Source organism: Heterocephalus glaber, unplaced genomic scaffold (assembly GCF_053883595.1).
Source record: "Heterocephalus glaber isolate CG9 unplaced genomic scaffold, H.glaber_assembly_v1.0 deba00001606, whole genome shotgun sequence".
NCBI lineage: Eukaryota > Metazoa > Chordata > Mammalia > Rodentia > Bathyergidae > Heterocephalus > Heterocephalus glaber.
In genome coordinates, this window is record NW_028258377.1 from 3,227,255 (window position 1) to 3,253,296 (window position 26,042).

Below are 26,042 nucleotides of genomic sequence, written 5' to 3' on the forward strand. Positions count from 1 at the left end.
TACCCTCTACCTTGTCTTTGTTGCCAAAAATTGCTATGTCTTTTCCTGTTTCAAATAAATTTTTGCATTGTTTTCTCCAGGGCTGTGAAGTATGCTGGTGGAATTTCAATTGGGATTGCATTGAATCTATATAGCAGTTTTGAAAGTATGGCCATTTTCATTATATTGGTTCTTCCTATTCAGGAGCAAGGGATGTCTTTCCATTTTCTGATACCCTCTATGATCTCTTTTCAGAGTGCTATAGTTTTCAAAGAAGGGGTCTTTGATTTCTTTTGCTAGGTTGATTCCTAGGTATTTAATTTTTGGGGATGCTATTGTGAATGGAGTTGTTTCTCCAGTTCCTTTTTCAGTGAGTCTGTTGTTCCTGTACAGGAAAGCTATTGACTTTTGTGTGTTGACTTTCAATCCAGCTACTCTACGAAATTTGGTTATTACATCTAGAAGACTTTTGTTAGAGTTCTTGGGGTCTTCTATATAGAGTATCATGTCATCTGCACATAATGACAATTTGACTTCTTCATTTCCTATCTATATTACTTTTATTTCTTTCACTTGTCTAATTGCTGTGTCTAATGTTTCCAAAACTATAATGAACAGGAGTAGTGATAATGGACATCCTTATCTTGTTCCTGATTGTAGTGTGAAGGATTTCAGTTTTTGACCATTTAGTATGATATTGGCTGTTGGTTTTTCATAGATGGCTTTTATCAGATTGAGGTAGACACCATCTATTCAAATATTTTGTAGGGTTTTTATCATGAATGCATTTTGGATTTTGTTGAATGCTTTTTCTGCATTTATGGAGATGATCATATGGTTTTTGTTCTTGGCCCTATTGATATAGTGTATTACATTTATTGATTTGTGTATGCTGAACCATCCCTGCATCTCTGGGATGAATATCACTTGCTCAGGGTGTATGATATTCTTGATGACCCTCTGTATTCTGTTTGCCTGTATCTTGTTGAGGATTTTTGTACCTATGTTCATTAGTGAGATTGGCCTATAGTTCTCTTTTTCAATTGGGTCTTTTTCTGCTTTGGGGTAAAGGTGATGCTTGCTTCCAGGAATGTATTTGGGAGTTTTGCTTCCTTTTCAATTTCATTGAAGAGTTTAAACAGCAGTGGCAATAGTTCTTCTCTAAATGTCTTGTAGAATCCAGCAGTGAAGCCATCAGGACCTGGGCTTTTCTTAGTTGGTAAGTTTTTAATTATATTTTCAATTTGATTGATATTGACTTGTTTAGAATTTTTAGGTCTTGTTCATTTAACTTGGGTAATTCAAATGTATCCAGAAATCTGTCTGCTTTTTCTGGGGTTTCCATCTTATTGGCGAATAGATTCTCAAAGTAGGCATTGATGATCCTCTGGATTTCTGTTGGGTCCACTGCAATTTCATGCTTTTCACTCCTAATTGTATGGATTTGGGTCTTTTCTTTTTTTGATCAGGTTGGCTAAGGGTTTGCCAATTTTGTTTATTCTTTCAAAGAACAAACTCTTTGCTTCATTGATTTTTTTGTATCATTCTCTTAGTCTCCATTGCATTGATTTCTGCTTTGATCTTTATAATTTCCTCCCTTGTATGAGCTTTGAGTTTATTCTGCTCTTCTTTTTCTAGAATCCTGAGATTCAGCATCCAGTTGTTTATTTGAGCTCACTCTGTTTTCCTAATATGAGTATTCACTGCTATGAATTTCCCTCATAAGACTGCTTTCACTGTGTCCCATAAATTCTGATATGTTGTATTGGGGCTGTCATTTAATTGTACAAACTGTCTGATTTGTTCTTTAATTTCCTCTGTGACCCATTGGTTATTCAGAAGTGTGTTGTTCAATTTTTATGTGTTTATAAAGTTCTTGTGGTTTCTTTTGCTATTGATCTCCAATTTGATCACACTATGATCTGCTAATACACAAGGGATAACATCAATTTCTTTGCACTTAAACATGATCTATGAGCAAGTATGTGGTCTATTTTGCAGATTGACCCATGTGCAGCTGAAAAGAATGTGTATTCTGATTTTGTGGGGTGGAACACTCTTTAAACCTCCATTAAGTTCCTGTGTTCAAGAATTTGATTCTGTTTTAGTGTTTCATTGTTTATTTTATATCTAGTGGATATATTTATTTGTGACAGTGGGGTATTGAGGTCCCCACTAATATTGTATTAATGCTTATTTGATTTTTCATGTCTATTAATATTTGTGTTATATAGTTGGGTGCACTAGTATTCCATGCATATATATTTATGTTTGTTATCTCTCCCTCTTGGATTATTCCTTTACAAGGATGTAGTGTCCTTCTTTGTCTCTCTTAATCAGTGTTGGTTTGAAATCCACCCAATCTACAAAGAAGAGAGCTACTCCTGCTTTTTTTTGGATTCCCGTCTCATGGAGTATTGTTCTCCACCCTTTAACTTTCAGTCTATGGGTTTTGTTTGGAATTGTGTTTCCTGTTTGCAGCATATTGTTGGATCTTGCTTCTTGACCCATTCTGCCAGTCTATTTCTTTTGATTGGTGAATTGAGGCCATTAACATTGATGATTATAACTGATATGTACCGACTTATCCTTGTCATTACTATTCCTTTTTGTTGGATTCTCCTCCTTTGTATTTAATTTCATGTTGTGTCTGATGGATTCATTCTGCTGGGCTTCGTGGGGTTGTGATCCTCATTGTCTTTTCCTGGGATATTGTTTAAAATTTTTTGGAGAGCTGGTTTGGTATTCATAAAATTCCTCAGGTGCTCTTTGTCATGAAAGTATCTTATTTCTCCATTGATTTTGAAAGATAGTTTTGTCGGGTATGTCAATCTGGTTTGGAGGTTGTTTTCCTTTAAGGCTTGAAATATTTCACTGCAGGCTCTTCTTGCCTTGATGTTTTGTGTTGAAAAGTCTGCTGTGATTCTGAAGATCTTTCCTTTGTATGTGATTTGTTTCTTTTCTCTAACTGCTTGTATTATTTTGTTCTGTTGGGTTTTTGGAATCTTAACTATTATGTCTAGGTGTGGATTTTTTTTTGATCCAGGCTAGTTGGAGTCCTATATTCCTCACTTATCTGTATGTCAAATTCTTTTCCCTTATTTGGGAGGTTTTCTGCCATTACCTCTGTGAACAGTTTTTTTTTTATGTCATTTGCACTCTCTTCTGTTTCTTCATTGACTCCAGTCAGTCTTATGTTATTCTTCTTTGCATCATCTAGCAGCTGCTGGATTGATTTCTCATCGTCCCTTACTATTTTTAAGAAATTTTTCTTTTCCTGGTCGCTAATTGCAATCCTGTCTTCTATATCTGAAATTCTGCCCTCACATTCTGCTCATGGTCCTCACATTGGCTCATTTTGCTGTGTAAACTATCAATGGAGTTTTTTTTTATCTACTGGAATTCTGTTTGCATCTGTTTTATGGATTCCATTTGTTTCCTATGCTGGGATTCTGTCATTTTCTTGAGCTCCTCTATTTTTTTTTTATCTGTGTCTGCTTTAGAGTTATTAATCATGTCTTGCACTCTGGACACAATCTCTGTTGTTACCTGAGAAATTATTTCTGATTTCATTTTTTCCAGATCCCCTTTTGTTGCCAGGTCAGGAAGTCCAGGTGGTTGAGTATCAGATTGTTTCATTTTGTTGCCCTTTGGGGTTGCCTTAGGTGATCTGAAAGTCTGGTTTTGAGACTTATTTACATGTCTTTTCATTTCAACAGATGCAGTCTGCTGCACCTTTGTTGAGGTGACTTTTTGCTCACCCAGTGGTGTTCAATTCTCTGCAAGCCACTGAGAGGCCTTTTCTCTGCTGCTCTTCACTGGGCCATTTCCTGTGTTCAGAATGGTGGCTTTCTGGATCCATGCTCTGCCTTGTTGTCCAGGCTGTGTTTTGGCTGGGGCCTGTGCACATTTGTGATGGTATCTGGGCATGCCATCTGGCCGGAGCCTGACACCTACATTGATGTTGTCTGGGAGGGCCTTTGGCTGAAGGGTGTGCACCACAGTCTCTGGCGTCCAAGAGTGTTCCTGACTGGGGTCTGTATGCACTTTCTGATGATATTGAGGAGGCCTCTGGGTGTTGCTTGTGGGCTTGTGAAGCTCTTTTCCAGGCTGGCCTTTAGCGGGGCCTGTGGGTCAGAGCTGCTGGGATGGGGCGGAGCCCTTGGTAGGACCTTCCCACAACTGTACTGCTCTGGCCCATGTGGGCTTCTCGCTGAGATCTGTGCACATTTATGAATGGAATATGGGCAGGCCTCTGGCTGTTGCTTGTGCCGGTGGTGCTATTTTTTAATGTTTTATGATGCGGAGAAGGTTACCTACTGGAAACTGTGGTTAAAGTTTAGGAAATTAATTTTAGTAGGCTCTGAAGTTCTACATTTGGTATTCATTTAGAAGGAAGAACCACAATTGTATTTCAACTACTATTTTATATAGTAGTCATATTGTACCAGTAGAAATACTACAGAGAACAAATCATTCACTTGATGTACATTTATGTTTCCTTATCTGGAAAATGGGGCTAATAATAGACCTTAGCATATCAGGTTATTGACAGGATTGAAGAAACTCAGCTTAATAAAGGTATTGTGCAGCAGAGGATAAATTTGAAATAGAACCCAGTGGTTGATTTTGTTTTTGTGGTCTTTCCCACAAATTTATGGAAAATCTTTCTGTGATTTTCAGGCCCTTTAGTAACTATTTTTATTGAACATATACCAAAGAGTACATTAAAAGAGATTTCTGAGCTGTTTAGGTACTTTATCTCATTTAATCTCAGGTGCTATCACTGAGGTACCAAGTAACATTAACACTGGGTCACGAGCTTATTTGGTTGGGTTAAAGTATTAAAGATGCCAAGGTTTAAAGATCTAATCTCCCTTTGGACTGATCACTATGAGGCTTTAATTAGGATTTATTAATCAATCATCTATTTATCAGCCATTGTTTAAGGTATTTTATTCATTATCTTAGGTGAGAATTGAGACTATCTTGTGAGTTGAGAGTCTGAAACTTGAGTAAGTTAAACAGTTAATATGCAGAGGCCAAAATTCAAACCTGGAACATCGTAATTTTCAAAAGCTCTTATCATTTGTAGAATGGTGCCCAGACTCTGAAGTTAGACTGAAATTACAAATCCTGTACACTGTCTTGCAAATAAAGGTTGTTTAGCACAAAGGTAACTTTGTGAAAAGATCTGAATGAATATGTAGATGTTTAAATTTAAAATAATTTAGAGCCAGTTGCAAATTCTAGAAAGAAATTATCATCAATTCCCTCTCTGATTATCCTCCCTTCTGACAGAGAAAATTCAAAGTTGTGTTTGTTGATATCATCCTATGTTAAAATTCTCAAAAAATCTGAAAATAACTCTAAATGTAATCATTTAAATACTTTATTTAAATTTTAAAATTCTTAGTCATGTTTTGAAAGAGATTTTAGTCAAGCTTGTGGTAATTTCTTCTTATAAATGTTCCAGGTTTTTTTTAGTAAAAATTGCACTCCTTTAAATTAAATATGAAAAAAAATACCTCTAGTGCAAATGAATAAGAAATCTACATATATATGTTTATGTCAGAAAGTTGATATTTTTCTTACATTTTTGCCCCTCATGTAAAAGTTAATGATCAAACCAGGCATGGTGGCTCACACCTATAATCTTGGGTACTCAATAGGCTGAAGCAGAAGGATTGCAAAGGGCGGGGGAAGTAGCTCAGTGTTAGACTGGTTGACTAGTATGTATATAGTCTTGGGTTCAATCCTTAATACCACACACACACACACACACACACACACAAACAAATTAAAGGTTATGTATAGTCTTCTGTGAACTCCCAAATTTTATAGATCACAGTGTTCTCTGATTTTGAGCTCTGTGCCTTTCATTGGCAATCACAAACCATATGGGAGTGTTCAGTCTATTGAATGAATTATCTTGTAGTGTGAAAAGAAATTTAGCCCTGGTTTAAAGGTTTGTTTCAGTAATGGTTATTTTACCTTTACTTCACTGTGAGTATATTCTGAAATACTATCCAGATGTATTAGTCACCTTTCTGTTGCTGGGACAAAATACCTCACATATACTACTTAAAGGAGAAAAGCTTTAATTTGGCTCATGATTTCAGAGGTTTCAGTACACGGTTAGGTGCTTCAAGGCAGAAACATTATGGCAGAATGGCGTGGCAGAGGAAAGCTGGCAGCCAGAAGCTTCAGCCATTCAAAAACTAGCTGAAGCTGGGCATAATGGCAGCCAGAAAGCAGAGAGAAAGGAAAAGATTCTGGAAGAGATTGACTCTTCAAAGGCTCACCCGCAATGATCTACTTCTTCTACGTAGGCCATACCTCCTAACGTCTCATTCAGCTAATGAGTTTATCAGTGAGGTCATTGCTCTCATGCTCCAGTTGCCTGTCTAGGCCCCACCTCTGAATTTAGCTGCATTGGAGATTAAGCCCTTGCTACATGAGTTTTTGGGAGACACTTTTATTTGAATTATCATTCCACTATTACATGCAACAAATGCATATATAACCTCTCTTTGTTAGTAGATTCCAAAGTGAGATGTGTGATATAAATATACTATTCTGAGTACTCTTCTTGCCATCTAGTTCACCATGCTGTTTTTTATTCTGCCTTATTTCTTATGAAGTAATTATCAGAGTTTTGTGAAGGGCCTGCTTAGTTGGCAGTATATGTGGAAGTGGTAGTATGTAAATAATTTTCCAAAGCCAAATGATGTAGCAGTAGGGTGCCTGTTATAAGAGAAAGTTTGGAATCTTGAAGGAAATAAGAAATAAAAATTATATTTTAATCAGTTTTCTAGTTTTGCCTTTGATATTAAAGTGATGAGGTTAATTGCTTTCAGAAGTTAAAAATAGAGATTTAGAGGTTATAATAATATCACTGCAAAAATAGTCCAGAGAGAGGAAGAGAGGGAGAGTTCATTTAAATATAGAGATTGTAGAGATGTAACGGCTCTGTTAATATTAATTCTGTCATTACCCTTCACTGCTTTCTAAATGGAAAATTGTCAGTCTATATCTTACTGGTAGAGGCACTAAAAGGTAAATAGCATTTGACAACCCTGTGCTAAACATATATGTTACCTATGATTACTACTTTAAAAATATAACCAGTCTAATGTTGAAAATAAGGGTCAGTTTATTAGCTTTTCATTGTTGTGATGGAAATATGTGAAAAAAACAACTTAAAAGGTGGAAATGTTTACAGTGTTTTGGCTCATGGTTTCAAAGGTTTCAGTCCATGGCTACTTGGTCTATTTTGGGGCCAGTGGTGAGGCAGAACATCATGGCTGAGGTGTGCAATGGAGGAAAACTGTTCACCTCATGGAGACTGGAAAGCAAAGATGAAGAGGAAGAGGTCAGGCCTCAATATCCCTTCAAGGGCACAGCCCCAGTGACCTAACTTTCTTCCAGCAAGCTCCACCTTCTAAAAGCTCCACCACCTCCCCGTAATGTGACATGCTGGTGTCCAATCCAGGGGCTTTTGGGGACCACTCCAGATCTAAACTACAGCATCTAAGTTTAACAGAAGAGTCTGGAAGTGAAGAACTTACTTCCAAGTGTTACTCTTCAGTGGTATCCTATGCTTGGCCTTCAGGTATGTTTTGTTTTGTTTTGCTTTTTCACTACTTGGGATTGAACCCACAGTTTAAGCTCTACACACTCCCCATCTCATTCCTGGCTTCTTCAGATATTCTTTTTGTGGTACTGGAGATGAACACAGGGATGTTCTACCACTGAGCTACATTCCCAGCCCCTTTTACTTTTTGAGACTGGATCTTACTAGGTTGCCCAGGTAGGACTGGACTTGAACTTGTAATCTTCCTACCTTAGCTTCCCAGAGTGTTTGGATTACATGTGAACACCATTATGCCCAGCTTCAGCTAGTTTTTGAATGGCTGAAGCTCCCTGGTCTCAAGTTCTGGTTCATCTCTCTGTTACCATCACCACCTGGGAAGGGATCAAGGAAGAAACCTGTTCTGCCAGGCCTTGTGGAAGGGCTCCTTATAGCCAGAAGGTAGCCAAAGAAACCCACAGGTTGTTTCTGACAACAGGGATGGAGGAGATGGCTTAGTTTGAAAACCATTCCTTAGACCAAAAGTTTTTCCTTTTTTCAAAATCGATAAAGGTTGAGATAAAGATTTTTATGTTGGAAAAACTATCCCATCAGAGATAGAGTTGTCTTTTAACTCTGCACACTGATGTTTTCTTCTTGAAGCAGTTGACATTTATTGAGGAAGAAAACAACATTTCGAAGGGTGTATTTATTTATTTATTTTTTAATACTGTGACTGTCCTAGTGTTTGGAAGATAATGTTTTTATGTTCAGTTTAAAATGTTTGATATCAATTTGAGTCCTAAACAGATACATTTCATTAAATTCTCAAGACTTTAGTTTTCACTCCATTAGGTTTCATTATCAAAATTACCAGGTAATATCTTAAAGGCTTAAAAGTTATATCTCATAATTGCACAAGTCTTTTTCTTCTTTTTAAATGTAAAATGCTATTTTAAATGAATCATAGCATGAGTTTAGCTGCCAGTTTTGATCCCCACATCTGGGAATCATCCCAAGATTACACACTTCCTGTCTGTAGGAGGTAGCATTCTCATTATGAGTACCAACAGCAATGATTTGATGCAGTAATAAAAAGAGGCACCCCAAGTGAGTCCATATGATAAAATACGGGATAAAGGGTGTGGATATCTCGAGTCCTCAACATATGAAGTTAATTAAATCTTCAAACTCTAATTTCTTCTCTTTTTTTTATAACTATGCCTGGTCAAAAATCTAAATGAAACAAAACAAAACAAAAGATTTAAAATATGGGAAGTGGGGTGTGGTGCCATATGGCTGCCCAAACAAAATTACCCAAACACTTCAAAAACAAGCAGGGCACATTCTTCCTTCCACTCAGGAGCCTTATGTGAGCTCCCCACATTGAGAAGCTCCTTGAAAGTTGATTGTAACTGACTGTCTTTGGGCCTCCAGTGTGTGTGTGTGTGTGTGTGTGTGTGTGTGTGTGTGTGTTGCCAAAAACCATGAAACCTTTGAAAGGAACTACAATGAGGTCACTTCAGGGTCTCATCTCAACATTGTAAATGTTGTAGAATGATTGATTTTTGAAATGAAAGATCTTTCTGAAGATGAAAAAGATGCACAATATAAAGCATTGTCATTAACAAGAAGCAATCCTGTTTTGGGCATTGGACTGGAGAGGTTTAAAGAAAATTAAAGTGACATATTCCTGTCCTAATGGTATTTATCATTGGAGAACAATTTTGGCCATGACAAACATGGACATTTTTATAAAATCAAGAGAATAAATTGATTTACTAAGTGAAGAAAATGAACTGTACAGAAAATGTTAGTAAAATGTGGTTATAGGTTATTGGTGGATCCTTCACTTCTAACCTTTTGAACCCAGCCTTTCATTTTCTTCTTGCATGGCCTATAATTGCACATATTTTCCCTCTGACTTTTATCACAACACCTCCTTTGACCTTCTACTTTGAAGTTACCTATTTGGCTTATTTAAAACATACATATTGCCTTAGGGCTAGGAAACTGTGCCATTTATGGGATTATATATGCAATATATAAACTAAATACATAAAATTTAATTGATAATTTAATATAAATCATAGGGAGGAAAATCCCAAGCAATATTTATTAGAATTTAGATCAAAAACTTGCTTAGATGCCTAGAAATGAACCTGATAAGACTGAGAAGGAGACAAATTTTAGAAATTTAAAAGAATCCTGTATCAGTTTTAGATTCCAGGCTTCTCAGTATGATTGATTTTCAGTTAAATGATTATGTTGAATTGAGTATTTGATGAAATCTTTAAAAGGTCTTGTTAATGAATGACTCATTAGTTCAATAAACATTTTTGAATACTTAATACCTGTTAGGAAATCAGTTTGGTAAATATTTTAGTGGCCACTCTATAGGGCAGTTTGAACAGAATAAGAACACTGATGATCTATACAGTTACCAAATTATTTAATCTTTTTTTGGAGTTTTTATTATAACAATGTAACATTTTACAGTACTTGAATTTGATCACACTGATTAATCTCTATTTATATATTCTGTATATAGAGCATCATGCTAGTTATTAAAACAATTGAATTGCTTTAACACATTATTTATTGAAAGATCAACATGTTGGTAACCTCAATTCTATTCAGGTTTGTGAGAGACCAAATTTTAAAATATATCCACATATTCACACACAATATAACATACACACTTGGGTCCAAAAATTCATTCACATATTCAAATATTACTAACTAGGCTAACTTTATTTAAAAACTAGGAACAGAAAGGGCTTTGAAATAACTGCTGGCCTAGAATATTGATCACTAAGTGCTAATTTTCTTTTTCAAATTTCTTGCCTGTTGACAGCCTTCTAACAGTAACTTCCGTCATCCTCGTCTCGTGAACTGTTTTGGCTTCTCAGAAGAGCCTGACCCCACACTGCTGGTAATGGGGAGTGAAACCATCTGTGATTCCAAAGAAGCAAGTATGACTGGAGGTCATTGATGGGTCAGAAGCAGACCATTCTCCCCCTGTCTGTTCATTTTGAAGTTCCTTGTTGAAAATCAAAAAATGCAACTGTCAAAGTAGCTCAACAACTAACTAATCTATAGTTCGTTTCAATTAGTCCTAAAGTTCACAAAGATTCACTTTTTTCAGTGGCTGGGCCCCATTTAAATGTCAGTACAAATCAGCGTATATCAGACAAGTGAACCAGCGCTCCAAAGGAAAAGCTGTGTATAGGCCATCTAAAAAGTTATAGAACAGACTTGCCGTTTGGTAAAAGGCATTGGAATGGAATAATGTCTCTTTGCCTGAAGACAAGCACTCAAGTGATGCCAGCTGTGCTTGAAGAGGGCATTAAGGCATCTTCTATTTAAACAAATGGAGCAACAGATTCTAATGGCAAAGCGAAGTTACTTTTTACAATTCTAATGTTTTTTATTGACACATGCACCTTTCATTTTTCCTTAAGATTATTTACTGATATGACTTCTTGATTTTTAAAATTATGTGTTTTGTATGTTAATGGTGTTTTGGAAAATCAATATAAAACATAAACAATATATATATATATAGCAATCAAGTGATATGCTAAACATTATTTGTAGGTCTCAAGCCAAAGGAACAACATGTTGGAGAATGATAATAATTCTGAGTTGTAGATAATAATGTAGAAGTGTTACCTAAATTGATAAAGTAGTCAAAAGCAGGTGACCTAGAGGCTTTCCACAGGTTTAATGTGTAATAAAATCATCTGTATCACTTGATCTTAGAATTTCTTATTTGGAAATGATTTTTATTGCCTATCTAGGCAAAAGAAGCATCAAGTACATTTCTTAGGCCTTGGCCGTGTGTTAAGAACTTTAATAATAGAACATATACTGACAATGGGAGTCCTCCTCTTTCTAAGGTTGTGCTAATTTTTTCTAGCTTTATCTAAGTTATCAACATCCTCGTTAGAATTTAAGAAACATATATTTTGTTATTTTTAATTGCCTAACAAATACACACAAGTTAAAAATATCAGGCAAGAAACCACAAAAATAAAGATGTTAAAAATGATACCATGACAAAAGATGTAAATCTCAAAGACTGCTTTATTTTTCTGTTTGCCAGGTATTCCTTTATGGCTTCTTGCTCTAATGCTGGGTTTTAAACTTACAAATCCTTGAGGGTGCTTTCTAGAAAACAATTTAATATGTACAGAATTAGCTTGACCCTCAGAGCTGTACTTGTATATTTGTACAGGTGGTAGACCACAACCCCTGTCTCTAAACACCAGGAATTTTAGTCTTACTATGAAGTTACTTGTAATTCTTAGAGTAAGTATGTTTTTTGCTTAGCTTTTCTTCTTACAGTCAACTTTCCTCAGTAGAGGGGAAGAACACACCATAAGGGGAAAAAAATGATAGTTTTGCCTTTTAACATAGATATGAGATTTGGCAAGTGACTTCCTTTATTAGAATTGCTGGGTGAGGGATATGAATAAATAAATTATATAATTTAATAAATAATTAATAAAGCAGTGATTATTTTGGATAAAGCTGCTACTTGCATTCTGGTCACATTGCTATTCTGAGGAAGCAGTGAGTATTAAACACTAACTCCACTCTACAAATCTAATCCTCCGCCAGGCTTTTTCCCTAGAGTAAGTATAGCCTCCATTGATTCAGTTGCTCAAGCCAGAAACATGACTGTGATTCGCAGTTCCTCTGCCCCAAAACGTGTTCTGAATCTACATACTTCTCATCCCCCTCATTCTATCACTGGAAGACTTTTAACTATTGCTTTTAGTTTCTTCTAACCCACTTGTTATATAGCAGACAGGATTATTTTTTAAAGCATAAAATCACTTACAATGCAGCAATGATTATTTTGTTGTATTTGGGGTAAACATGAAATATAATATACTAAATATGGCTTTCTCAGCTCTGTACAATTTGGTCCCTACCTACTTTTCTGTGTTTGTCTTGAGCTGTTCAGCCCTTGGATTAATTATGCTCTTTCAGGCACACTGTTCTTAATTTAGTTCTTTAAAAAGGCAAAGCTCTTTTCCTCCTAACCATTTTCACCCTTACTCTCTCTTCTCCCTACTTTTGTCTACTCATCCTTTAAAGCTCTGGGTTAAATGTTACTTCCTCATTGGAAGTATCCCTGAAGGACCAATTTGACATGTTTCTGTGTTTCATAGTGTCCAGCGCAGGGTTAATTTAGCAAGGCCAAGGTGTTCAAATCTTGCACATTGCCAAGAAAGCTCTGGCTTTAGAACTATCTCCTGGAAGGTAACTTCTGAGCCCTTAGAATACGACGCCTGGTATGAGATTCTTACATGCTTGCCACCTTTGGTCACACAGTGTCATTTTTATTAGAAGGCTCAAGTTAACAATGTGATTCACGGGGAATGCCTGTTTTGGTTAAGGGAGCTAACGTCTGATAAAGGAGCTGAAGGCTCCTGTATCCAGCCCCAGAGTTTCCTGGTTGGCAATATTAGAATAGGTTGTGACCATCATTTCAGGGAGAAATACCTGCACTCTCACTTTATTGGGAGAGGGAACCTGAAATCTTGTACCTGTGCCCTCCTGGACTTTGTCCATGTTTCTTTTCCCTTTGCTGATTTTAATCTGCATTTTTCCTCTGTATTAAACTATATCTGTGAGTATAGCCGCTTTTTTGAGTCCTATAAATCCTTCTAGTGAATCATTGAACCTCGTTTATTTCTTTCAAAATAGAATCATTGAACCTCGTTTATTTCTTTCAAAATAATTATTATATAAAAATTATATATAATATACATTATAAATATTATATATATTATACTTGTGTACTTTTGCTTGACTTCCATACTTTCCAGAGAAAATTAGGCAGTGAATTATTTTGTTTCCTACTGTATACCCAGTCTTTCATATAGCACAGTAGACATTCAATAAATATTTAGGAAATTAAAAATTAAATGGACCTTGTAAAGACATGGAAAAAGAATAAACAAGTATTATTAAGTGAAAGAAACCCATTTAAAAAACCCATATGCTTTATGATTCCAACTAAATGATACCAAGGAAAAGGCAAAAGTATGGAGTGAAAAGCTTAGCAATTGTCAGGGACTGCTAGAAAGGAAGCAGCACAGAGGATTCTTTTGGGCAGTGAAACTACTTTCCATGACATTGTTGCAATGGTGGATACAAGCCACTATACATTTGTCCAGATTTAGAGAATGCACACCACCAAGAGTCAGGCCATGTACCATGTAGACTTTGAGCGATCACATGTCAATGTAAATTCATCAGTTATTCCACAGTCATAACAGATGTGCCTCTCAGGTGAGGGATGTAGATAATGGGGAAGGAAGACTGGTGTATGTGGGTAGATGAGGTGTATGAAGACCTCTGTATCTTCTGCTCAACTTCCTGCGAACCTAAACTTTTCTAATATTTAAGTCTATTAAAAATTAAATGTGCAGTATTTGGTAAAAAATACAAGGTTCTAATGAATTTTTTAAAGATTATGTCGCCTTTTAAAATTTTATGAAAAATAAAATGCAGTTTCATTATAAAATAACAAGAAAGTAATAGTTAATATACTGTGCATCATTATCTTTAAAGTAGTTACTCAGGGTATGATTCTGTCTCACAAAAAAAGAGACAGGCAATAGCACAAAACTAATTGCCTTGTAATCTTATTTCAGTCCTTAATTATTATGATTTGGCCTTATTACCTAAATAATTACATATATAAAAAATAATTACATATATAAATATCCATAGGTATTGAAATAATTTTATAAGGACCCAGGGATTTAGCTGAGTGGTGCTGTCCCCTTCTTTGCAAGCACAAAGTCCCAAGTTCAATACCTAGTACCAAAAAAAAAATTATAAGTACATGTTTTAGTATATATTGATTTCATTAATTTTGTGAAATTGGTACATATAAGTAACACATCTCAATTCTTTTTTTCTCCCTTCCCCTCCTTCCCTCTCTCTTTGCCAGCATCAGATTCATTTATTTATCATGTAAGCCCTTATAAAGTTAATTATCATACACACAGATTAACAACTAGACCAATAGATCAAAAAATATATAAAATACATAACACAATTATACTAAATCAAGGTACACTTTTAGATAATTGCCCATGCTGAGTTACAGTGATTTTTTTCTCTCTCTTTTTTCCTATTATCTTTTATTTTGTACTTTATTTATATATTCAGTTTTTCATATAAGAAAAAAACATGCGATATTTAAGCTTGTGTGTTTGAAATACAAAGTCACAAGATTTCAGTTGGAATTATAGATCTGTGGTGGTCCTACTAATTGTTTTCATTTAGCTTTTTGAGATGATATTTTCTTGTCACATTTGTATAAAATTTCTACAGTAATCTTTAAATTTGATATAGAGGGTTTGTAGAGTGACTGATGAAATGCAAGAGAAACAAAACAATATTGTAAGCAGAGTTGTTTCGTTGACTTAAGAAAATAAAATTAATCAGTAAGTGATGAGCTGTCACTAGAAGGAGAATTCTAACACTGTGAAGTGCATAATTAATTAAAAGACTTAGTAACTTGCTCTTGACCCACATTTTGAATTGCAGAGAGCTAGGAAGCCAGGACTAGAAATCTCCAAAGATATGAAATGGAATAGACAATAGCTTGACTTATAAATAGAAAGAACAGGAGTAATGAAAAATTAATTTAGGAGTTTCAAAAATATCTGGTGTAGTGATGTTTAAGAAGTGGTGTCCCACTGTTTTCCACATGTCCTTGAATTTATTTCTGTGTCATGAGCAATTTGAAGTCATTCTTTAATTTCATTCTGACATGCTGTGTGTGGTTCATGGAAACTGTTGTTGGAGAAAGTAGAGGAAAGAAGTTGAGTGTTACTACTAGAAGCCATTTGTGATATGAAGGGCCATGGGAGGTGAGCACCTATCTCCAAAGATTTTAGATCTGACTTTCCAGGATATACTCTTAGGATGCTATCATCTTATCAGCCCAATGCCAAGTTGGACACATTTGGTTGTGTGGGTAGAAATCCTCATTCTGCCTGTAAAGGCGGAGGGTACTGAAGTGGTTTTGCTTTTAGTTTGCTTTTAACCTGACTGACATACAATCCTTTTCTTATTAGGCATCCAGCTTTCTCAGTGCAGATCTATTCTTCTCTGACCACATCCTGGTATTCAGCACTTGCTGCCTCAACTAGATTTGCATTTGGAAATTTGCATCTAGGGTAGAAATAACAGATAGGATTGGTCATTCTAGCTTCCAAGACCTCAACAGACAACCATTACGTTCTGCCATCTGTACTCTCAGAAATGCTATAATTCTTCGTTTTTTGATTTTTTTTTTTCCTGTGACAAAACCTTCTCTGAGTCTATGAGATACTAAATGCAGACAGAGCTTAATCCTTGAGGTTGAGAATTGTTCATCTTCCATCGCTGGGAAGAGCAACAGCCCAATGAATAGGGCACAGCATAGGAAATGCTGGTGGGGATGCATCTAAGCAGATTTATTTTTAAGAGCTCTTTGTAATGCTTCTTTGGCATTTATTCTAATTCTAATTTATTTCTTACTAATATATGACCCATCACTGAAGAAAATGTTTTTTAGTGTAGTTTTCATTGAAAAATTGGATTTGGTTACTGTTGCCCAACAGAAGGGTAAATTGAGTGAAATAAGCTTGTGGATTTTAGCTATTTTGCTACTCCTTTTTTATGTTTATTCACTCATTCAGTGAACAGAATGGATATTACATGTAACACTATGCTAGAGGCTGTTGGGACTTCTTTTAAACATATTTTTATATGACTACGATGATTACTTAAGGGATGTAAGAGAAACTCAGTGAACTTGAGGGATAAAATCAATTTCCAACAGATGAGGATTCTATGAACTTTTAAAAAACTTTTAAGAGATGATGTTTTTGTGAAACAATTGCACTTACTGACCGTTCCTCAGTACAGTCTTGTGTTTAACCACATGGGACTTAAAAAGATTTTCCTAACTAACCTTAATCTTCCAAAACCCATTTGTCTTCTTTCCCACCATTGTATATAAGAAATAGCTGATTCCTTACAATAAACCTTCATATAGTTAGTAGCGTTAGTGAAAAAAAAATCCTTCATTTGGTTAAAGCAGTTACCAAGTCATTTTTCAGCCTTCTTCTCCAGGCTCAGTAATCCTATTATGATAACTTTATACTATAATTAAGCTATAGCTTTCTTTAGAAGAGTTTAATCATGTTACTAAAATATCCCCCAATTAAACCAGATGCCTGGCAAGGACAACTGTGGTTATTGGCCTTGTAAAAGCTAAAGAGCTTTCATATTATGTGCTGTTCTATGCTATAAACTTTCATCTGGCAGGGACCTGGAGTTAGAAAACATATTAAAACAATACAATCACAACCACTGACTCTCAGTAAGACTTGACACTTTGAGTGGACTCCTCAAAACAGATATGAATCATATCCTATTGGTTAAAAATAATCCCCAGTGGAGGACAGTCAGTATTTTTGCAATAATATGCTAGGAATGAAGTCAGCTTCCAAATCAAACAAATTTGAATTTGTTGCTTTCCCAGTGAATGTGTAGAACAATCTTAGAATCACTAGACATATTTGTACCTCACTTTCTATGACTTGTGCCCTCTGCTGGGTGTGAGAGAGCAGTGGTCCAATTACTTTATCATCTTACTGTGATCAAGGTATATACTTGCTATCAGTGTGTCTCTGGTCATAATTTTTTCCTGTGCTTAAAATCTACATAGGTTTTACTTTAAAAATAGTAGGTAGAATTTAACATGTTCTTTAGGTAACTTAGACTAACCATATATTCTAAGTAACTTCATGTACATCAGCCTTCTTTCTCTACTTTTTCTTACTGTTATCTAAACCTTAAAATAGGGAAGATGGCCAGGTGTAGTGGTACATGCCTATAATTCCAGCACTTGGGAGGCTGAGGCAGGAGGATTAGTGTGAGTTCGAGGCTAGCTTGGACTACATCATGAGACTACATAGTGAGACCATGTCTTAACCATCCCCTCCAATAAAAAAAAAAAGGGGAAGAGGGGAATTATTTATCAGTAAGTTTGGTGGTCACAAACTTCCCTCTCTTTTGACTTGAACATGAGGTAAGTCTGGAATTTGAATCAGAAGCTATGTGACCTCTTAGTTTCAGCTCTTTCTGATGCTATTGTCCTAGTAATTTGATATCCTGAAGATCTACACTAGGGTGAATCAAGAGAAATGCCCAAAGTGCAACATTTAAGAAGGCCTCACTCTCAGTGTCCTTCAAGTAATGACCTTTGAGTGCCTCTTAGCCCAGGCTCTCCTGAGTTGTTTTTACAAATTAAGTGTGCAGTGGATGTGCAGACATATTAGAATACGTCTGGAGGAGGTGATCACAGTTTTCCTGCAATGCTGAGGTAGTCTGACCTTTTTGGCAGTGGATAAACATTCCACATGTCCAAAGGAGGGATCTTGGGCATCAGCTTTCTGTAGTTCTGATGGGCATCAGCTTTCTGTCTCTTTATTCTGATCCTTCTGATGTTGTTCCTCTTCTTTTGACTTTTGATAATGTGATGGACTGAACTTTGTGTCCACCAAATTCATGCTAGAACTATAATACTAATCAGAATTTGAATGTATTGGAGATAGTGCTCTTAAAAGAGGTTAGGTTAAATGAGGCCTTATGGGCAGACTGTAATACAACACTATTGGTTTCCTTAAATGAAGGAGAGACCACAGGGGTGCATATGTACAGGAAGAAGGCTGTGTGAGGACACGGCAAGAAGGTGCCCATCTCTAGCCATGAGGTAGAGAGGACTTGGGCAAAACCAAACCTGCCAACATCTGGTCCTTTCAGCATGCAGAAGTGAGGGAGAATAAATTTCTGTTGTTAAGCCACTTAGACTGTGGTATTTTGTTTGGCAGTTCTATAAATTAATACAGTTGATTATATGGGAGTGCTAGTCCAAGAAATTTCTGATACATAACATGAAAAATTCCCCTTCCTACCTTGACTATTACCTCTTGGGTACTAAGTTATGAGCACTTAGATTGTGTTGTTGTATTCTTGTCTTACTTCAGGTAAACTATTTTTGAGTTAAGAAATCCCTTCATGAGTTAAAATTAGAATATGAGGCCAACATAAGAAAGATCTCTGAAGATTCAAAGAATAGAATTGAATAGATCAGTACATTGTTCAAGTTCCAGGGCATATACAAGTTTTCACTGTTACTGCCCCCAGTTAAGCAAAAAACTGACTTGCTTTCATTCTTGAATGATGTCTATGCCTTTCTTAAAATCAGAAAACTGGTTAATTTCCACAATGTAGATATAATGATTGGAACCATTTATTTGTATTCCCAGTTCTTTCACTTAATTTAGGGTGAAACCACACTTCTCTCTCTTAAATCCACACATTTATGTGTATATATAGACTCCAACAACAATAGAATACTTAAGAGTAGACCAAAGGACACCTTTTCAGGGAACAATGACAACATTTAATAATCAGAAGTTTGATGGTGTTCAGAGCCAGTGATATATACAGAAACCTGAAGCCTGCAGTGACTGGACTGCTAGGATTGATTTCACTGTCAAATCAACTGTCCATATCTATAAAAGGAGGGTGTTGGACTAGATGCCCTCAGTTCCATCATGGAAATATCCTATAACAAAAGATACAGAAAAATAATTGAAAAACTATATGTTCAGATATGCACAATATGGTTGATCATATTATCCGAACCTCCATTTTTTCCTAGCTGAGTTAAAAAAACCTCAAAGTGAAACTTTCTAACCTGGTAATGTTTCCAGTCATATCTCCTAATAATCTGTATTTAGTCTTTGAAATTTAAATGCCAATCCTGTAGGTCAAGAAGGGAGGTGGGTGGGGATCAAAGTGAGATAGAGAACAGAGCATGTAGGCTAAGGGGTATCAGGCCTCTGCCTTAAAACACAGGGTAGTGTATATGATGATGGGACCCATACTTGCCAGATCTTTGGATTTTAAGAGAAATGCCAGATATATAAATTTTAATATTAAATCTCCTAATTTAAATGTTGGCAATCAATGACTTTTTAGGAACTTTGCATAGGGCAAATAAACATATCTGTTACCATTCTTTTATAGTCCTGTAGTTTTCAAAGCAGGAACTATGCAAACATTCACTGGTCATGAGTTTGCAATGTTTACCGTGAAGTCTGCACCAGAGGTCTCCAAAACATATCTCCTCAGAGCCAAGCAGATCTTCTAGGACTCCTCCTCAGGGCCCCATTGTCTTTTTACTGGCCTAAGATTTCATTTGATCACAGGGTTTACTTGGTAAATACATGTAAAGTGTTTAAAGCAGTACTGGACACATAGCAAACTCTATTTAAATGTTAGCTTCTTTTGTTAGTAAAGGACCTTTAAGACATTTTTTGTAGGAACCTTGAGTTACTGTCCTAATTATTCTATCATATTGCTGCAAAGAAAAACTATCCCCCAATTTCATGAAATTCAAAAGCATTTTAACACATCTTTAAAGATTTTATGATGTTCAGAAATAGCAGTACTTTATATAAGTAAGGCTTTCATGTGCAAAAAATCCAGAAAGGAACCTCTTACTAGTTTTCAATCTTACTTTTCCTACTTATGCTTTTAGATTAAAAAAAAATACAGTTTCATTTCTTATCTAGGTTGCTCACAGCTGGGCTGACTTGAGGGATTTTACCTTTGGATCTGAGTGTACAAATACTTTCATCAATATTCTATTTCCTAGAGGTATGCTAATTCTCATGAATAATCACAACAATCATGACAAATGTTTAGAGGTTATGACTGAGTCATTCCACTGCAACTGCTGTAAAGAGTCTGTGTTAGAAACTATTAACTTGATTCTCTCACATGCTGGTCCCTGATCTACCTTTCCAGTCTTACACTTCAACCATGCAGAGTAATTCATTTTCTTGTATTATTTCTCCTCCGCCCCACGCCAAATATCTGTTACATCCCTTCAATTGTCAAAATCTGTTTCATTGTTCTATGCTGATTTATTTATTTACTTACTTACTTTTTCTGGTGCTGGGGATCAAATACAGGGCTCATATGTGTTGGGGGCAATCTACCAAATGAACTACATCCTAAGCCCTTAATGCTGCACTTCAACCCTGCCTCCTCCAGGAAGTCATTTTGCCCCTTCACTATTATAATCACCTTGTGTCAGTCGTGCTATTTTCCTTTTTCAGCCTTCTTAGTAGTTTATTATTGTGTTTTGGAAGGCATTCACTAAGTCTTTATTATGCATGTTTGTATACTTTCTATTACTGCCTGCTCTACCTTTGTGATAGTTTATAGATAACCAATATTTTGTGAAGTGTTACAGCACATATAATTTAATTATGAACATCCCCATGACTTTACTTACAGCATTGACTCTTGGTACTTATTTACTCTAAAGTACAAAACCTTTCTATACCCTGGGGTTGCAGTGTCATTTTGTGACTTTTTTAAAAAATAGCATTTGAGCTGAATACTCAAATGATATTGGCTGAACCATATTTCTATCAAATATTTCATCCATTTAATATGCATTTTTTCATCTTATAGTTGGTGCCTTTTCTTAGCTTTGCAACATACTGTGTTCTCAATCATGTGTTGAATTCTTGGTTAGCTTAGAATGTTTCATACATTCCTTTTTGAATTGGGATTAATTTAAATTGTAAAATATAACATTCTTTAACATTGCCATGGTTTCTCATAGAGTTCTGTGTAAACTGATGTTCACTTTGCCTTCAGACATGAGCATATGGGAGAACCCTTACAGTCACAACGTGAATTTCAAGGGTTGACTGTCTGCTGTCACTGAGGAATCACAGAAGATTGGTGAAGATGAGCATCCCTAGAGGCAGTGTGCATGTCATGGTGAGCTGGGTCTTGTTTTTGCTACTTAGAAGCTTACACATTCCTTTTTGTCTGTGACTGAACTCATTCATGTCTATTGTCCCTGTGTAATTATTAATAGTTAACCCTTCTACCCTTAAAAGTACCTCAATTTATATAACGTTATATAAACCCCACTTATAATATGTCTAGTTATTCTGGACTATCAGTACAATGTTGAAGATCTGTAAATTGAAAGAGAATTGAGAACTAAATTGGATTGAAGAGAAGAGTTACTCCTTAGATCTGATCTCTTTACTGCTGTGTGGTAGCATTTAATAAAAAACCCTTCAAATAGAGTATGTCCTTAAATTTCCAGGTATCCCTGATGACTCCCTGAGGGCTACGTCAATGTGTGAGGTAATTGGGTGGATGATAGGTGTACGGGTTCGTACTATTACCAGTAATGTAGCTATTGATTGTCTTTTGTGATGGGATTGGTACAGCAAATGTAGTATCTCAGAAACATGGTCTTTGACAGGAAGCCATGGTCAACAGTGGGAAACACCTGAACTGATTATTATCTCAGAAGATGAATCTTCAGAAGCTTTCTGGCTTCTAAAACATGATAACCTAGAAACTATTTAGAGCTAATGGAAGTAATAGAGAAATTAGAGTTATCAATCATATATCCTAAATTTGCTTAATAGACTCTACAATAATGGTTAAAAGTGTGGGCATTATAGTGAGGCTGTAGGAGGTGAAACCCTTATATCCTCCACTTGCTAGCTGTATGATTCATGCCAAGTTCCTCTTGTCTTTAAACCTCAGGTCCCCATTTGTAAAATACAGATAACAGTGAAGGTGATCACAGTATTTACTTTATAGAGTTTTTAGGAAGTGAGCGTAACATAATGCACATTGAATATTTATCACTGTGTTTGGTATATAGGAATGGCCAGTTATTTGTATTAAAAAATGTGTCTTTGATACTTTGACATTGAAGACTCTGCTGACTACGGAGACATTGCTCCTCTCAGGGCCAACGTGTGCTCCTTTCTTATGGAAATAAATCAGTCCAGAGGCCATAGCCTTAGGACCTGGGGATGTAACATTCAGGTCCCTTCTCCCCTGTCCTAACCCACCTCAGGGCCAGGTACCATGGGACTAAGAACAGTTGCTATGCCCCAGGCCTTACTGAAGTTGTTCACTTCAGCCACTCTGAAACCTGTTCACCCTACCACACTGTTCCTTCCCTTGGAAACTGCAGTTTCTCCCCTGGCTCCCTTTGGCTCCTTGTGAGCCAGGTGCTTCCCTGTGTGCTCCCTCCTCCTGCAAGCTGGGAATGACAAACTGTCTTCTCAGGGGCAATTGCCCCTCTGTTTTTTGGCCTCTCCACATTGACTTATAAAAGGACCTACATTTTAGATCAGTATTATTAATATTATTATTGTTATAGCAACAGGATTCAAAACTGATTAATTTATCCTGTAGTTAAAAGTATAGACATTAATATTTTCTTATAGATAATTTCTCAAAACAGAAAACACCCTAAAATTTGGATTTCTGCTCAGGAAGTTGGAGGAATAAGAAGCTAGGAGACTTGAATTCTATATTTAAAATTATTATGTTTTACATGGGAAAGTTTTTCAGCCTTTTGATATCGTAGATTCCTTTCTTTTAAAATAAACAACTGCTAGGCTGATAAAACTATAATTGTTAGATGAGCAAAATGATAATGTACAGGAAAGAGTTTTGAAAATAAAATATAGAAAATATCACTATGTTATATAGAGAAATTAATGACACAACTTCACAAAGAAAAAAGAGCCACCCTATTTCCATGGTATGTATTTCAGTGTTGTGTATCTCAATCATTTTATGCAATAGAAATAGGGAGGCAAAGCTAATACAGAGATCATGTCTAGGGAAATACGGGATAAACTATAAATCAACAATCCATATGATGAATTATGTATGATTTTAAATTAGTTAATGAAATAGCTTCATATTAAATGATAATGAAATATTTCTGGTTCTAGTTTTGAATTTGGGACTGAAGTGAATCACTGTGCTGGAATTCCTACTGACAGCCACTGCAGTGTAAATCTTTCCCTGTGGCTTGTTCAATGCCTCCTCCCTAATGAGGTGGGAGGAAAGAGGATGTTTAGCAATGCTGGAACAAGGATGTGCAGCTATGGCTGGATAAGAGATTAAACTATGGAGAAAAACATTGCAGACCAAATGAAAATTTTCAGCAAAATTATTTACCACTCAGTTTCCACATGGCACTGGAGAGTGGGGCTTCTATTTTCTCCTTAGCTATCTGATCCCTGTAGCTAGTTTTCCCATTTCTCCTGCTTTTTTATTGTTTCTTTAATCATCTACCATTTTGGCTTTGATGTTTTCTGTTTTCCTTAGTCTGTGGCCAACTGGAACAGCTGGTGGTAATGAGGTTGTTGGTCATTGTTAGAGGCAGGAGGAAGGGTCATTTGGCGGTGTGTTTTCCACGGTGGGAGCCTGTCTGTGTTCAGGCCAGATGTGATATGTACACATACCAATCCCCCACAATGAATGTATTATGTATTGCAAACATATATTAATGAAAACAAAATCATAATAAAAACAGAGTAGAAGCCAATTCTTTTTAAAGTATCTAATAAGTACATATTAGGTGTTTCATGTGTATTACCTAATTAGATTGTCACAATTGTTCCTTTGGTTGAATGTTTACCCCTCAAATTTTACTAACCAGGTAACATAGGCTCATAGAGGGCAGGTGATTTGGTCAAGCTCTTATGCCTAGTTATGATCAAGCAAGAAAGAGAGCAGAGCAATCTCACTCTAAAACTTGTACGCTTAACCAGCAACTACTCCTTAGATGTTCACCTAGTTACACAGAGTCATGGGCAAGAAAAGAACAAAATACATCAGAAACATCTATCACCTTGGGGGAAAGTATCTGATTACTTAAGGCTTCATTTTCATATGTGAAAAGCAGAACATTTTCACTCGGCTCCTTGTATTTGTGTCTGGATCCCTTCCTTGACCTTTGTAGAGGTTAAAAATAAACCACTGCTAATCCTAGTAAATTATAAGTAACCTCTGTGAAGGGGTCAAATACATTAAAATACATTGACAAATACAATTACATTTTCCTTCTGTTATTGGAATAGTATTTACCTTTGCAGAAGTGCATGTTTTCTCAGCCCTACTTTTGCAAACAGCTCATGGATTGGGAAATGCCTTAGTTGTGTCTTTCGATTTTCTGGCACCTGTTTTGAGACTTAAATTTTGTTTCTTTACCTGAAGTGATAATCCATAAACAGGAATTTCTGTATCACAAGTTTTCTGAATTATGCATTTTCTGTTAGCAATTAAGGAAAGGTACTGCTAGCTAGCCTTTCCTATCTATACACTGTCCTGCAAACACTGAGAATCATGGTCATGTTATGCTCCTTTTCTATCCCTAACACACTGTGTAGTGTGTGGTGCATAAGACATGCTCAGTATATACTGATTACTTCAGTTCATAGCTAGGAAGTTCCATAAGTTCATCAATTGATGTAAATGTAACTGCTAATTTGAGACAGATAACAAATTTCACATTATGATTCATTCACAACTCTTCCCTGGCATCATTACAAGAATAACTGAAACTAGAAGCTGTTCCTTCTAGAGGAAGATGATGAGAGTTGAATGAAAGAATAAAAAATACTTGTGTTTGGTGATCTGAAAATCTCAAACTGCTTAGCTCCTTCTGTTTTTGTCTCAGTATTGCATTCTTCAGCTGGTTGAGGTGGTGCAAGATTGTAATTCCTGCACGGAGAGGAACTGATACATGAGGATCACAAGTCAAAGTCACGTCCTGCTTGGGCAACTTGCAAAGAAGATATATATCAGGTGAGCTGAGGATGTGGCTCAGTAGTAGAGCACCTGGGTTCAATCCCCAGTACTAGGGGAAAAATCATATGTCGCACATGTTAAGACTCTTACGGGTTAAGCCAAGTGCATTTGTTTGCCAGTATTTGGGAGTATGATAGTCTGAAAATTCATCCAATCCTCTGAAATCTTTGTTGTTTTTATGTACACAGGCAAAAGTAAAACAGGAAATCTGAGGAGGAAATGATTTGGCTTTCTTGTCTTTTCCCTATCGATATAAGAAATCAGGCATAGGCTTTTTGAAACCATATCGAAGTCATGCGATTAAGATTCAACTTAATAATTACCCAATATATTTCCCATTAGGTCAATGAATTCAAGGGAAAGTCTCCCTAGAATTATACCCCTGTGATTGTTAAATTGTTCCCTTGAATTTAGCAGAAGATAACAGATTATTTTCACAGAGCTTTCTAAGTGAGACTCGGTGGGACAGGAGCTAGTTTTCTCTCTCTGGTTTATTGCTTATGTTTGTGTATTTTTACCTCTCACCCTGTCATAAACATTTATTAACTAATTCTCCTTTATACTCTGGTAAAAGAAAATAATTGAAGTAATTCAAAAACTAATGGACATAAACTCTGACCATATCTCTGTTTTTGTTACCTTCTTATACCCTTCAGTTAGACATTTCCCATGCACTATTCCTAGGGTCATACAATGGGAAACTTTATGACTTCATCTTAAGATAATCTCTCTA